At 42.6% G+C, this 16,411-nt stretch overlaps 1 protein-coding gene across 1 annotated transcript in view; it reads right to left on the bottom strand.

The window, feature by feature from the left end:
- The window catches only part of fbxl16 (F-box and leucine-rich repeat protein 16), a 43,118-nt gene extending 29,529 nt beyond the window's left edge, over positions 1-13,589 (bottom strand). The window contains exon 1 of the mRNA XM_041975213.1: positions 13,170-13,589. The gene's annotated coding sequence lies outside the window, so the exon portion shown is untranslated. The remainder of the gene's footprint in view (positions 1-13,169) is intronic.
- Positions 13,590-16,411: the final 2,822 nt, after the last annotated feature.

Raw genomic sequence — 16,411 nt, 5'->3', positions numbered from 1 at the left:
AGAATGTACAAGGCAACAAGAAAAGCAAACGGCTGGGCCTCAGACTCTGATTGTTGGCGACTTTGGTGTGAATGTCATGAGAAATGTGTGTGGAAAATGTACTAAAGTACTGTGCTTTCCCAAGGAGATGGTATCAGATAGGAGAGAGAAAATTATGCAAATTGTGGCTGCGCACCTAACTGCAGAAAACCTCATCCTGCATGTGGGGGTGGAACAATGTTTTAAAACAACAATCTGAGGAGCTGAAACAGGACTTTACTGAACTGATGGTCACACTTGCCAGATGGATTCTGCCTGAACAGGTCAGGAGTGATGCTGTTGGCCTTCAACCTGGCTCAGCCCCCTCCTGAAGAAACCCCCAAAGCTTCCAGCAAGGACCCACCCCCTTCATCTCATCATACTACATGTAGGTCACCCTCCCACTCCCCATCCTCCCCACCCCTCCTGCACTTCACCACCAATATGAAGGAGCTGGTCACTATTGCGACCAAACTAACCCCATGCCCCAGTCCCATTTTCTCACCCTGAAACATCTCACTTCACCTCCCCCACCAATTCCCTAGCAAGCTCTGACGTAGTTGTCACAGCCCTAGCATCCACCTCCCCTCCCTCCATGATGGAACCAAACTTCTCATTTGTCTCAAAGCCTGATAACAGTCCTGCATCGGACTGATATGTACTGGGTCCAGGCTTCAGCTATGTGGGTACTCATGGTTCTCTCCAGGATAAGTCGGATCCCGAACTCCAAATAATTTCTTTTATCCCTGTTTTAATAGGTAACAAAAAAGACTGATAAATGTTCAGAAAAGCAAGATTCACCCAATACACTATAAATTTATCACATCTTGTGTTCATTCCTCATCAGCCTCAGCCTGCCCAGAACAAAAACTGGACAGGTAATGTTTTAGCACACAAGCTAGCTTTACTAAATGTCAGATTTTTGGCTGGAAAAACATGTTTAATCAATGATTTTATAACAAAGCACAAACTTAATTTCTTGTTTTTACGTGAAACCTGGTTAGACAGACACAATGATTGGGTTGTTCTTATAGAAGCAACCCCTCCAAACTTCAGCTATGTCAGTTAAGTTAGATCACATCAGAAAGGTGGAAGATTTGTTTAATGATTTGCTCCAATGCAGCAGATATCTTATAAAAACTTTGTCTCATTGGAATATGTGGCGCTCCAGATGACCTCCGCCTCTCATGTGTTGTTCCTTGACATATACAGGCCACCTAAACACTGAGCAGCGTTTGCTGATGACGTTGCTGAACTGCTGTCAGTAATCTGTGTTGACTCTGTGTAGTTATTGTTGATGATTCCAACATTCATGCTGATAACCCGGAGGACAGAGAGACCAAAGAATTGTGTTGTGTTCTTGATAACTTTGGTCTAACTCAGCATGTGGAACAGAGGACCCTGTCTGGATCTGGTCATCTCTAAAGGTCTAAATATTTCCGAGGTTGTGGTGATGGATGTTGCTCTGTCTGATCAGTCCTGTGTTTTCTTTGAGAGTGTTGTTATTGTCAACTTGAAAGCCCAAACAGAGGTTATCAAGATAAGAGACATGAACACCATGACGCATTTTTCTCCAAATAGTCCTAAAAACCAGGATGAGAACACTGATCATCTAAAAACCACCACTTGCTGTGTTGACGCCCTGCCAACCGGGTTTTTAAGAATGTCTCAGGATGCATGGCCTTAGTTATCTTCCATACTGTAAACATGTCTCTGCTTCCCTCAGACCGTAAAATCATCCGTCATCAAGCCACTACTGAAAAAGAAAAACCTAGACTCTTCCCTCATGAGCATCTACAGGCCGATATCAAACCTCCCCTTTCTTAGTCAGATTATAGAAAAAGCTGTCTTTCACCAGCTACACAACTTCCTGACACTAAATGACTCTATGCCTCATCATATTTGGTTTATTGGTTGTATTATTATTATTATTATTATTATTATTATATATCAACAATAGCATTATCATGTTCACTACATTACACTGCATTGTGTTAGCACATAATATTCTATAATATAATAATATATTATACGCTTTTGCTACTACTTTTCAAAATATTATATATTACATACTACATTATAATTATGCATTATACTACATTATACGGTGTATTACTATCACGTGACTTTCTTACATTTACACTGTTTACCTTTACTTTCTTCATATTGTATTAATGTCCTAATTGCACAGCTGCTTATGTTTTCCAGTCTGATTCTTGTTGTTTTTGTTTAGTATTTTACTTGTGTACTGTGTACAAACTGTGAAACCTGAAAACTGCTGTGTCATAAATTGCCCTTCTGGGTCAAATAAAGTTTATTATAATTGAATTGACTTGAATATAAATTAAACTGGGACAAAAATTACAAGGATTACAGACCAACATGAGGCAATAAGAAAACTAGAAACATTTAAACAATGTCTAAAACCTGCAAATTATGACAGCACTTTTAATTAAGTGCTCTTAAATTTAATAATATTACATTTACCTTCACTCTTTTTTTTTTTTTACCCTGTCAGTGGCAGCAGAATGATGGTCTGGCTGCTGTGTTGTGCTGGATAAATTTGCTTTGGCAAGAGGAGCCTTATGGGTATGATCTGATTTTTATTTAATTATTTTGTTGTTGCTGTTTGTTTTTTTATCTTATTTATTTATTTTGAATTATAAAATTTATGTAATCTTGCTGTACCTGTCCGGAGGGGACAGAAGAAGTAAAAAGGAAAGTAGAAAAGATACAACAGATAGAAGCAAAGACCTTCAGTCCAACCTAACACCAAGCAGCCAGCTTCTACACCGGTACAGAAACACAACAGAGAATTTCCCACAGCTTTTACAGGTGAACTAAGCAGACAATCATCAGGAGTTCTTAGAAAAAACCAAGACAACAACAAGAAGATGTATCACAACAACAACCAAAGTACCAGAAACACACACAAAATAAAATAAACAAAAACATAACTTAGTGTATGAACCCACTGGACACCTCAGTGACTGCGTCAGCAAGCAGAGGATGAGGAATGAGCAGGGATCAGAGATGAGTGTGATCCTGCAAATATGACGACGCTTCTATGGAGGCTAGAGGCAGACTAGGGCGGCCCAGAGACTCGGGCGATTAGCCTGAACCCCACTCAGCCCCCATTCAAACCCGTCCTGCCTCCGGGCCATACCCTGGGTCCCGGGGTGGCAACCAGACACCAGGGCATGCACCAGCCCACCCCGTGGCCTCACTTTATTTTCTACACTGATACAGTTTAAGGTTCGACTTGACAGAATATCAGCAATCTGTTCCCACTCATGATTTTCCTTTTCGTGTCTTTGTTGTGTTTAATTGCCCATTAGATGCTATAGATAACATGACTGGAAGGCAGAAGGGGGTCAATCCACAGGAGTTAGTGACAACTTTTTGCAAGGGATTGCATGATAGTGTGAACAGTAACTGTATCAACTTCCCTTTCACATGTGATTCCCATCTGAATGCTGCTCAGGCAAAACAACAACCACAACAACAGCCTAGTGATAGAGTTCCATTCACACTTTACATCCATGCATTAAGACACGCTGCACATTGGAGAGTTTGGACTGAACAAGTTAAGGGATTTCTTTGGGAAAACCTTGTTTTAAGCACGATAGAGAATGTGCACATACATTATCAACACATGCTGGGGAGCAGTGCAGCAGTGGCCGTCCTCTTTCTCAAATTTGTCTTATTCAGAATTTCTGAAGTATTTAAGATTTTTAACATTTCATCGAGTTATGTACTCGGCTGCAGCAGCAGCAGCTCTACAAAGGAAATGAAGCAGCAGGTTTCCAACATCCAATTCCGTCTTGGAGACAGTGCAGTGATAAACACAATCCAGAGAACAAAAGACTTCTCCAACAAGAAACAAGAAACAAGAAGAGCTTCAACAAGAAACTTTTCCAGCTGATGTGCTTCTGCCTGACCATGGTCTGGATATAAAGGCCAGTTTGGGTTTTATGTGAGCAGAAGTAAAGGTAGCTGTATTTACAACATGTCAGCTGGATGACCCAGATGAGATCAGAGAACAGGTGAGGTGGCACACCTGAGAATTCATGTAGAAAGGCTTACTGGCTGCAGGATTTTAAATGAAACACTGCTGATCTGGATGAAACTCCCATGTGCAGATGAGAACATCCCTTTCCCTCCACCAGATTGTTATGTTTGTTATTCTCTAATTAGTACAAGTCCCAGTGTTGTTCCGTCATATCAACTAAAACATGTCCAGCTAAATCTGCTTCCACATAATTTTGCTTGCTTTCATATTTTTACTGCTGCTTTTGCTTAAACAAGATGCATTAAATTACACTGCTAAATAAATAAATAAATAAATGGAAGATGGGATCATTGTGATGTAGCTGAAAGTCAGTCCCACTTCTGGGACGTCAGTCTGTCCAGTTAGGAAGAAACACTGACCGTGGATCCGTTTCACCTGCTGTTGTACAAACAGAACAGACAACAGGTGGAAATGAGGCGATTATAAAGAAATGGTCCTGCAGGTGGAGGCCACAGACCATTTCCCTGTCTTGATTCTTTCTGGCTGAGTTTTGCCCACGTTTGCATGTAGCCACTGTCTTCACCACTCGAGGTAACATGAGGCGTGTCTGCAACCCTCAGAAGCTGCTCAGGGAGAGCAGCTCATCCAGGACGGAGCATCAATGCTGCTGTGGCACGAAGGTTTGCTGTGTCTCCTAGCACAGTGTGGAGAGCATGGAGGAGAAACCAGACGACAGGCCCGTATACCAGGAGACATGAAGGAGGACTTAGGAGGACACCAACCCGAAGCTGGACCGCTATCTGCTCCTCTGTGCAGGAGGAGCAATGTCAGAGACCTACAAAATGACCTGCAGGCCACTAATGTGCATATGTCTGCTCAAACTGTCAGGAACAGACTCCATGAGGGTGGTATGAGGGCGCCGCATCCACAAGTGGGACCTTTGCTCACAGTCAGTCACCATACAGAGTGATTGGCAGATTGGCCATCGGTTCCCTGTGCTCCTAACTGATGAGCACGTGTGACAGAGAAAGTCTGAAGACATGGTGGAGAATGTTCTGCTTCATGACCAGTTTGTCAGTGGATCTGTGATGGCCGGGGGAGGCATGTCCTCAGAGGGCCACACAGACCTCCATCTGCTAACCCTGACTGCCATTGTGTACCAGATGTGATATCCTCAGACCCCTTGTCAGACCATATGCCGCTGCAGTGGGACCTGGTTCCTTCTGCTGCACGACCATGCTCAGCCTCATGTGGCTGAAGTGTGTCAGCAGTTCCTGCATGATGAAGGCACTGATGCTATGGACTGGCCTGTCCATTCACTAGACCTGAATTCAGTCCAGCATCTCTGGGACATCATGTCTCGTTCACCACCGCCATGTTACACCACACAGTGTCCAGGACTTGACTGATGCCCTGATCCAGGTCTCAGGAGAACATCCATCATCTCATCAGGAGCCCAGATGTTGTACAGAGTGCATACAGGCACATGAAGGCAACACACACTACTGAACCTCATTTTAAATGTTCGTGAGGAATTTGATCTTTCCCTTTTTATTTTGAGTAGGTTTCTGAATCCAGATTTCTAATCCACACAGTTCATTTTACAATCATAATATCAGAGCAATAAATATTTAATTAACACGTTAAGTACGATGGCGTAGTTGCAGCCAGTAGTTTGTACACTTCCAGGTTTTCATCCATCTGGTTGTAAAATGACTGCATAAACGTTGCATGAAAACCAATATCTGAGACTGAAACAGGTGAAAACACATCTAAACCTGAACTTCATTCACTGTTAAGCAGCTAGTAAGGATCTGAAATTAAATCAAATTAAATGAAACTGCAATGTTGTAGTAGTTGTTTTCCTTTTTTATGATACAAACAATGCTAATTACTTAGAGAAAGATGTTGCCTTGTTCTGGATGGTGATGGCTGCTGGCAGGAATGATCTCTGGTATCTTTCTGTCTTGCACTGGACTTGATGAAGCCTCCCACTGAACACCCTCTGCTGGTTCCTCACTGTCATGCAGAGGATGAGAAGAATCATCCATTATTCTCAGCAGTTTGTGCAGAATTCTTCTCTGGACAATCAGCTTCAGTGGCTTCAGAGTTATTCCCAGTACAGAACCAGCCTTCTGGATTAGTTTATTCAGTCTCTTTAAGTCTCTGGTTCTGATGCTGCTGCCCCAACAGATGCTGCAAAGCTGATTACACTTTCCACAACAGACTTATACAAGATGCAAGATCTTGGTTCAGGCATTGAGGGATCTCAGCTTCCTCCAGAAAGAATCTGCTCTGTTCCATCTTCTAGATGCTTCTGTGTTGCATTTCCAGTCCAGTCTGTCATCCAGCTGAATACTGAGGTACTTGTATTCCTCCACCACCTCCACCTCTTCTCCCAGGATGTAAACAGTGTTTTGTTTACTCCTGTTCCTCCTGAAGTCAACAGTCATCTCGTTTGTTTGTGTTCAAGATGAAGTGATTGTTTCTGATCCATCTAACAAACTGACTGACCAGTTCTCTGTAGTCAGCTACTTGTCCACCACTGGGTGTGTTTCCATTACATCTAGAATTGCACAAAAGCTAAATATCGCAATAAAAAAAATGGTTTTGAACACACCTACATTTTGAAAAAACTCTCAAATATCGCTAAAAAGTTTTTACGCTCTCATGAGGGGGTTTTTCAGACGTGTCGATATAGAAGTATATCGCAAAAGTGTAATGGAAACACTTTTCTCGCGTTTACGCTTCACCCGACGTGACGTAGCGGGTCACGTGACCCGTTCATTTCAAATAGAGATGGTGCGGTATAAGTAGACGCAGGAGGAGATGGAAATCTTCCATCATCCAAACAGTCTCTGTTATTAGCTCACCTTTAATATCTCACCATCTTTCATGATGTGAGATATTAGAGCAACTGGTCGGTAGTCATCTGGTTCAGATGGTTGGGATTTTTTAGGTACTGGAACAAGACAGGATGTTGAACTGATGAACTGGACCTACTGAAGAACATGTTCAGCTCATTATCTCTGTCCAGACCTCCATCAGTCTGATCCCCCTGTAACTTGAAGTCAGTGATCTTTTTCATTCTTGACCACACATCCCTCACGTTGTCGTGCTGGAGCTGCTTTCTAACTTTTCCTCTAGTCCTTCTTGCACTTCTTCATCTCTGTTTTAAGTTCTTTAAGTTCCCTGTTTTAAGTTGTCTTCATAACTCCCTGTCTCCATCCCTGAAGGCTTTCTTGTTGAAGTTAGCAGCTTTTTCGGGTCTCTGGTGATCCAGGGTTTGTTATTGGGGAAGCGTCTCACTGTTCTTGTTGGGACGATGCTCTCCACACAGAAGTTGATATAATCTGTCTCAGTCATGGCATTGATGTCCTCTCCATGTGGTTGACAGAGGAATTTCCAGTCTGTGGCCTCAGAGCGCCTCTCAGAGCATCTTCAGCTTCACTAGACCAGGTTTTAATTGTCTGTGTGATGACTGGTTGCTGCTGAAGGATGGGCTTGTAGGTGGAGGTGAGAAGAACCAGATTTTGGTTGGATCTTCCTGAAGGAGGCAGAGGAACTGAATGCATTTTTAACATTTGCATAAAATAAGTCCAACATCTTATTTTCTGTGATGGAACAGCTGAAAATCTGTTGGAACATTGGTAATGTTGCAGAGAGGGAGACGTTGTTGAAGTCTCCAGACGTCGCAGTGAATGCATTAGGATGCTGTGTTTGTAGCCTAGCAACGACGGAGCTGAAGACGTCAGGGATAATTTTTGGAAACTAAAGGCCCATTTATGCTCAATGCAGAAGACAGATATGCAGGCAGAAAGACTATTTCGTCCATCTCCTGCGTCGGTTACGTGCGTAGTTTGATCTGTTTTCATGTAGCTTAGCTACCTGTCGCTTGATGCAGAAGTCGGAGCAATACCACTGGAAATCACAGGGGCAGTGCTGAGCAGAATAGCTGACATGCGACCAGCGAAAGAAACAAACCACAGAAGAAGAAGAATGAAGATGAGGACAACAGCGAGCTTTTGAGAAAGGCTTTGCAAGTGTTTAGGGTGTGCTGTGCAGCTGGAAACAACTTTAAAGCGACTCATTATCGTTAACTGGTGTCTGAAACTGATGCTGGATATAACTCAAAACTGCTTGCTAGTGGAGTCATTGACTTAACCATGGCAATGATTGGCTACATTCTGTACCACGTCATCATCCACGCAGTCACAATGCACGAGTCATCAACGTTCCTCAGAAATCGGCTCTGAAATATTGAACATGTTCAATATTCCCGACAGTCAGCTACGACCCGTTTCAGAGCGAATTATCGGGACAAACTGGCTCGTAACCTCAGACCAAATAATAATTGTACAGGGAAATCTCACGATGATCGGGCGTTTGCTGTCCGAGGTCGGGAAGAGGCAAAATCAAGGCCCAGAAGTTGTTATGTGTGTACCAGGCTTAAGGGAGCATAAAAGGGCCTTTATTGTGGTCCTATGATCTTTTGTTTGTTTGTTCTTCTGGACCATTATTTCTTGTTTTGATGACAAATTTTGGATATTGCTTAAGTCATATTTTAGCCAAATTGTGATATGTCTCTAAATGGTAAATGGTCCGTATTTATATAGCGCTTTACTGTACCTGGAACGATACCCAAAGCACTTTACATTATACATCACATTCACCCATTCACACACACATTCACACACTGATGGCGGAAGCTGCCATGCAAGCTGCTCAACCACGACCCATCAGGAGCTCAACCACGACCCATCAGGAGCTCAACCACGACCCACCAGGAGCTCAACCACCACCCACCAGGAGCTCAACCACGACCCATCAGGAGCTCAACCACGACCCATCAGGAGCTCAACCACGACCCATCAGGAGCAATTAGGGGTTCGGTGTCTTGCCCAAGGACACCGAGACATAAACTCGACTAGGCTGAGGATCGAACGGACAACCCTCGGGTTACGAGACGACCGCTCTACCTTGCTGAGCCACGCCCCTCTAATTCCACTCTCCTAACTCCTAAAAATATGACTTAGGCAATCCAGCTATGAGGCTAATGATGTGTGATATAGATGTGGGTGACCCATAAATGAATTGCTCTCTTGGTATATATAAAGTTGTTTTGAATCTTGAAAATAGTTTTTGAATGTTGTGGGAAAGGATGGCAAAGTATTTTCATGTGTTGCAGACATTTTACTCTGACCTTAGAGTGGACTCAGACCACATGACCTTCTTCCTAATCTGCAGCGTCTTTGTGATCCTTTGCAGTTTGAAATATTTTTCTCTTTTTATTTTAGCAAGCTGACTTCTCTTCACACTGTTTACACTCTTGTTTAACTATTAAATAAAGCTGAATTCTACACTTCAGTTTTTTTTTAATTTAATTTCCACAACTGTTAAAGTTATTTCCAACTTTCAGTTTGCTGGGTGGGGATTTTTTTTTTTTTTTTTTTTGTCGGGCAATGTCCACTTGTTATGAAAAGGAATACAATAAATAAATAAAAAAGGGCTGTGTTGGTCCTGCGATGGACTGGTGACCTGTTCAGGGTGTACCCTGCCTCTCGCCTGCTAATTGCTGGGATAGGCTCCAGGTTCCCCACCACCCGGACTAAGCAGTACAGAAAATGGATGGATTGATGGAAAATAAAATAAAATAAAATAAAACGTCCAACTTATAAATCTATAAATGAAATGGTACACTGATCAGAATTTACAATGACTATACAGACAGTACTTTTAAACTATTACCAGAAAATGTCCAAATTTCGTAGCTGTTGTTCTGAAGCTTAGACATGAAATGAATTATACCAAAAGTGAACTATGTACAAAGTTTAACACTGTGGTTGGGAAATTTATTTATTGTCTTTGGACATGGAAATATACTGATGAATAACTGGAAAACAGAGTGGACAATAATGTGTAATTCTTTATATTACGCTGAGCAGAGATCGATTGTTTGGATGGACCTCAGGACATCTTTGCTTTTAGTGCAAGAAATCATAAACTGCTGAGGTGGGCAGACCATAAACCAAAAACATTAAGTCCGTGCAAAGTTAATGTTGAAGGTAATAAACTCCAACATAATATTGATGGAAGATTAAACATACAAAATATAAGATTTTGACACCATTTTGAAATATTTTAGGTACTAGATTGGCAGCTATTGTGCAGAAGGGCCTGGTAGATCTGGACAACCCCACACTGTAACAGTACATGACAGTGGAGTGTGAAATAATGCTGGACATTATTTCACATAGGTGATAGGGGTAACTGTTTACATTTCTTTCTCTAATTTTATGTCTCTTTTGTCATATTTAATTGATTTTGGCTTCCTCTTGATGTGGGACATAATCTCTCACAGTTTGAATATGTCGATAACAGGAGCTTTAGATGCAGAAAATCCAGATGAAGAGGTAAATATATTTCTAAAATCACAGTTACAAAAAAAATGCAATGAGTTGCAAAGCTCATCAACTCATATTTTATTCCCAATAGAAAATTAACGACACATCTTATGTTGAAACCGAAACATTTTACCATTTCATGGGAAATAGCTCATTTGAATTTGATGGCCGCAACACATCTGTAAAAAGTTGGAAGAAGGAAAACAAAAGGCTTGTACAAAAAAAAAAAAAAAAAACACATTTGACAACTAATTAGGTTAATTGGCAACAGGTCAGTACATGAGTGGGTATAAAAAAAGCATTTCAGAGAGGCAGAGTCTCTCAGATGGAAAGCTAGACAGAAGTTCACCAGTCAGACAAATTGGGTCTGAAAATTGTGGAACCATTTCAGAAAAATGTTCATAAACACAAAACTGAAGAATTTGAAGATCCCACCATCTATATAATATCAAAAGATTCAGAGAATCAGGAGGAATCTCTGTATGCATGGGACAAGGCTGGATGCTGGTGATCTTCTGCATTAAAAGCAGACATGATTCTCTACTGGAAACCACTGCATGGACTCAGGAAGACTTCCAGAAACCACTGTCTGTGAACACAGTTCACCCTGAAACCCACAAATGCAGGTTAAAGCTCCATCATGCAGAGAAGAAGCCAGATGTGAACAGGATCCAGAACCAGCTTCTTCCGTGTTCTCTGTACCAAAGCTCATTTAAAATGGTCTGAGGCAAAGTGGAAACCTGGATGAAGATGTGAACTAGTTTGTGGAAAGCATGGACGGCGTGTCCTGCAGACTAAAGAGGAGAGGGAGCATCCAGCTTGTTATCAGTGGACAGGTGAAAAGCTGCATCTTGGCTTCACAGGAGAACTGCCTGCAGTCCAGACCTTTCACCAATACACAACATCTGGAGCCAAAAATCCAGCAACCAGGGTCCAGGACTGTAGAGCAGCTAGAATCCTGCATCAAACCAGAATGGAACAACATTCCTCTCCTAAAACTCCAGCAACTGGTCTCCTCACTTCCCAGATGTTTCCAGACATGTTAGAAGAAGAGCTACACCATGCTGAACACCACCCTGGAACTACTTCTTACACCATGCTGAACACCACCCTGGAACTACTTTTTACACCATGCTGAACACCACCCTGGAACTACTTTTTACACCATGCTGAACATCACCCTGGAACTACTTTTTACACCTTGCTGAACATTACCCTGGAACTACTTTTTACACCGTGCTGAACATCACCCTGGAACTACTTTTTACACCATGCTGAACATCACCCTGGAACTACTTTTTACACCATGCTGAACGTCATCCTGGAACTACTTTTTACACCATGCTGAACACCACCCTGGAACTACTTTTTACACCATGCTGAACATCACCCTGGAACTACTTTTTACACCTTGCTGAACATTACCCTGGAACTACTTTTTACACCGTGCTGAACATCACCCTGGAACTACTTTTTACACCATGCTGAACATCACAACGTATTAAGGGTGAACTGTGTTCACAGACAGTGATTTCTGAGTCCATGCAGTGGTTTTTAGTCCTGTAGAATCATGTCTGCTTTTAATGCAGTGCTGCTGCTTGAGGGAACCAAGATCATCAGAATCCAGTTTGACTTTCAGCCTTGACCCATGCACACAGAGATTTCTCCTGATTCTCTGAATATTTTGATGATATTCTACACTGTAAATGGTGCGCTCTTCAAAGTCTGAGAAACATTTATCTCAAATAATTTTAGTAATTTTTCAACTCAGTTTTTCTCAGCGTGTTGAATCTCTGTCCATATTTACATCTGAGAGACCCTGCCATGTTGTTTATGTTTTATTGGGAATGAAATGAGGTTTGCCAATCATTGCATTCTGTTATTATTTATATTTTACACAAGTCCAAACTTTTTGTTGTATAATTAGGGTTGCATGTGAATTATACATTTAAGATAACTTTAAATATTTTAAATATGTAGTTGAGTTGTGTTTTTTTGTTTTTTTATCTATAATGACATTATGCCAGAATTCCAAGTTTAATAACACACTAAGTTGCATCATGCTGTGTGATTCCTGTTATCCCACTTGTCTCTACAAATTTGTGCTTTGCAGCATCAATTGTAGGAAATCCCAGACTTTTAAAACTAAGATAACTCAGCTATTTTTCACATAGCTCCCCTCAAGCAATCCTAAAATTATGGAGGTGCAGAAACAGGTCATGGGGCCCACAGAGTCAAAGAGCTGAGGAATCAGGGGCGGGACCAGAGGAGAACACAGAAACCCCCCCAGACTGATAAAATGACTGAACGGGAGGAAAATGTTGAGCAGATCTATAAGTTGCTTGAGAAAAAGATTGCGTCACTGGCAGACGCTGACGTCATGGTGTTTGTTAATAATAAGCAGCTCGATGCGGCTGATCAGCTCCGTCAGCCAAAGGCCCTGCCGTGTACACAAAGAGCTGGAACACCCAGTACCATCAGTACCATTTCCCCCCATCATCAGCGCAGTTTGTCCGCAGTCCGAGCTGCAGCGTGGATGCTGCCACCGTCACCCGGCTCCATCCATCACAGACACGGACACCCCCCACACTCCCGCTCCGCACCGGACACGTCCTCCTCCTCCGGCCTTTCTCTCTCTCTCTCTCTCTCTCTCTCTCTCATTTTTCTTCTCCACCTTCCTTCCTTTCTTTTTTTTTTTTTTTTAATAATCCACCCCCCTGTCCCCCCGAGCTTACCTTTCAGATGAAAATTCACTCGGACATTAATCCATGATCAGCGCGCGGTTATCTGCCTCTCGATCACGTTTTTTTCCCAACGCTGCAGCGCAGAAAAAGGCGAAATAAATAATTATTAGGAAGCAGCCCTGCGTCCTATCTGCAAGCAAGAGATGCGCCTGCCGAGCCCATAGACGCGCGAGAGGGGAGGAAAAAGAAAAAATGGCTCCAAATCAGAATGAGGGAAAATGTGGAGAGCGATTAATACACGAACCCTCCTGGAAACTGGTTCAACGTGAGACAGGAGAGCCGCTCTGTTGTGTTTTCGATCGCCCAGTCCTCCATAACAGAGTGTCTCTTTCTGTCCCGTAATTTCTCCTCCACACACACGCACGCACGCACGCAGAGCGGAGCAGCTCTGGCTCATTTAAAGAGATAGGCTGGGGGCAGCTGGAGCAGCGCCGCGCGCACAGACACCAGGCTGATGCTGCTTATGCAACCTGAGCAGCAGCTTCTCTTTCCTACACACAGACTCTGAACACACACACACACACACACACACGTTCCTATAGCTGTAAGATTGCAGATGGCCAGTGGCTATTTGTTTCTGTTTATCAGGAAAAGGATCCACTTTTATTTGAATGATAAACTAAAACTGGGTAGGTTTCAGGTTCTCTGAATACATTTAAATATTAGTTGATTTACAATAACTGTGTTCATTAATCAATTCATAAAAATAATTACCTTGCTAAGGAAACTAACAGAAAGCATGAAATCCATCCTGAGCTACATGAGGAGACAGTGGAGAGGAAAAACCAGAACCAGGAAGGACGGCTATCTGCACGGTTTAGTTCAGGGTGGAGAGGACAGGAAAGAGGGATCAACGAGCACCATAACTCCAAGCCTGGGATACCTGTTAACAGGGTTCGAATTACGGGGAGCTAAGGGGAGCTCGGCTCTCCTGAAAGGCACAGGAGCTCCCCTAAAGACATTCGAGGGGGAGCCCTAAAAATAGTTCATTTTCAGGTTACATTTAATTTTTTTTAAAGGTTCCTGATGTGTCTTGAAAAGAATAGCAATAATTTGTCAGCTTAGTGTTTTATTTATTTATTTATTTATTTTATTAATTAAATCCTCCCAATGTGATCTGTTGTTCCATCCAGCTCCGCGGACAGCAGCGTTGTGTGTTTGTAGCGTGCTGTGAGCGTCCATACAAAAAACACTTTATATGCTTTCTTGTGTGGTTGTTGAAATAGCTTTCTGTCTCTGTTTCTGATTAAACAAGTTGCATACAATAGGAGCAGAGTTGTTTTTTTATGTTTTTGACTGCGTTACGTGCACTAATATATATGTATGTGCACGCAGAGTCACGGTGCACGCCCAGCAAAGGCTCCCCCAAAAGCTCTGGTGTAATTCGAGTCCTGCCTGTTGAGAAAGAAGAAGAAGAAAAGCTCAAGTTAATGAAAACAACAATGTCATATATTTCTACATGGAGAGTAAAGAGAGAAGAAAGGAGCCCAGTGCACCATGGGATGACCCCCAGCAGCCTCGGCCTGTAGCAGCAGGACTAAAGGGATGGATAATGGTCGTCAAGCAAGACTTGATAGATTTATCAGGAAGGAAGTTTGAGATGATCTGAAAGGTGGAGAGGATGTCTGCTTCCTGAAGCCCATCTGGGAGCTGGTTCCACAGAGAGGGGTCCGATAACAGAAGGTTCCGCCTCCCATTCTACTTTTAGAACCTCTAGAAACCACAGATAAACCTGCAGTGTGAAGGCCCATTAACTCTCCACGCAGACACTTTTGTCTGTCTCCTGCGTCATTTACATTTGTAATTGGTGAATTTTCAGGGGCCTTGCTGAAACCGCGGAGTCAGTGTTAAGCAGTAAAGCTAACATGCAACCAGCCAAAGGAACAAACCAGAGAATAAAAGAAGAAGACGATGATGAGGACAACAATTGTAGAGATGGGTAGAGCTTTTGAAGAAAAGCTGTGTGAGTGCCGGGTGGTTGCAAACAACTTTATACCGGTGCATTACCGCTACCAACCGGTGTCTGAAACTGCCACAAAGTATTATCATGGAGGAAAATCCAAAGTAGGAATCTCACTGTCAGAACATGGGATATAGAGCCACCTTCTGGAATGGTTACAATGAAAAGCCAAAAGAAATTCCAACCAAATGTCAGAATAATTCCCACCCACAAAGGATATATTGGTGAGGTGTTTAAGTGTGAATTATTCTGATCCAAATCTTACCTTAAAATTGCTGCCAGTGATTATTTCCTCAATGAAAATGAGTTACCCCTAAACAAATTCTTAAAAAGAAAAAAGAAAGAAAGAAAGAAAGAAAATAAAAGAAATGAAAAAAGAAAAAGCCAGTCCCTCGAATGGATCTTTGAGAGTAATCGCTCCTCAAGATCCGACTCCATTTAAAGAGCCATAAATCCCATCTCTAACTGTTTGCCAGCAGACAAGCTTGCTTTACATGTACTTGTGTTAATGAATTAAAGACCGAGACATGTTGTTTTCGGTAATTGTTTGCTAGAAATGAAAAAAAATGGCTGCCGTCGCTCAATGTCCTTCTCAATTTAGCTTCTTCTTATTGTTTTTAATGTTATTTTTGTGTTTTGTCACAACATGCCACGCACTGATCACCTATGACAGACAGACTCTTAAATATCCGAGAATCTTCAGAATCTTGGACCACAGCATCAAACTCTTTTATGAATGGAGGTGGCTTATCTTGGCTACCTGAGCGTGAACAGCGCCAGAGGAAAAGGGGGAAAAGAGCTGGAGTCCTGGTCAGGCTGAGGAAGGGACAACACTACACCCCGTTTCCCAGCGTTCTCCTGGCCAACGTCCAAAGTTTGGAAAACAAGCTGGATGAACTTTCACCGGGACATTAGGGACTGCAATGTTTTTATTTTCACGGAGACATGGCTGGACCCCTCAGTCCCCAACTCGGCTATTGTTCCTGAGGGCCTCTCCATTCACCGCCAGGACCGGACAGAGGATTCAGGGAAGCACAGGGGAGGCGGTGTGTGTATTATGACCAACAAGCGGTGGTGTGTGGATGTACAAACAGTTTCGTTGGGGTACTCTCCGGACCTTGAACACCTTATGGTTAAATGCAGACCGACACCACGCTGGTGCTGGAGGAGCTGTAAGAGGTTATCGATCGGCAGGAAACACCACACCCAAAAGCTGCTTTCACAGTGGCTGGTGACTTTAGCCCCTTTCCGACTGTAGGAACCTTTTGCAGAT

This window comes from Melanotaenia boesemani, chromosome 2 (genome assembly GCF_017639745.1).
Source record: "Melanotaenia boesemani isolate fMelBoe1 chromosome 2, fMelBoe1.pri, whole genome shotgun sequence".
NCBI lineage: Eukaryota > Metazoa > Chordata > Actinopteri > Atheriniformes > Melanotaeniidae > Melanotaenia > Melanotaenia boesemani.
This window is presented reverse-complemented; position numbering and strand designations above follow the sequence as displayed.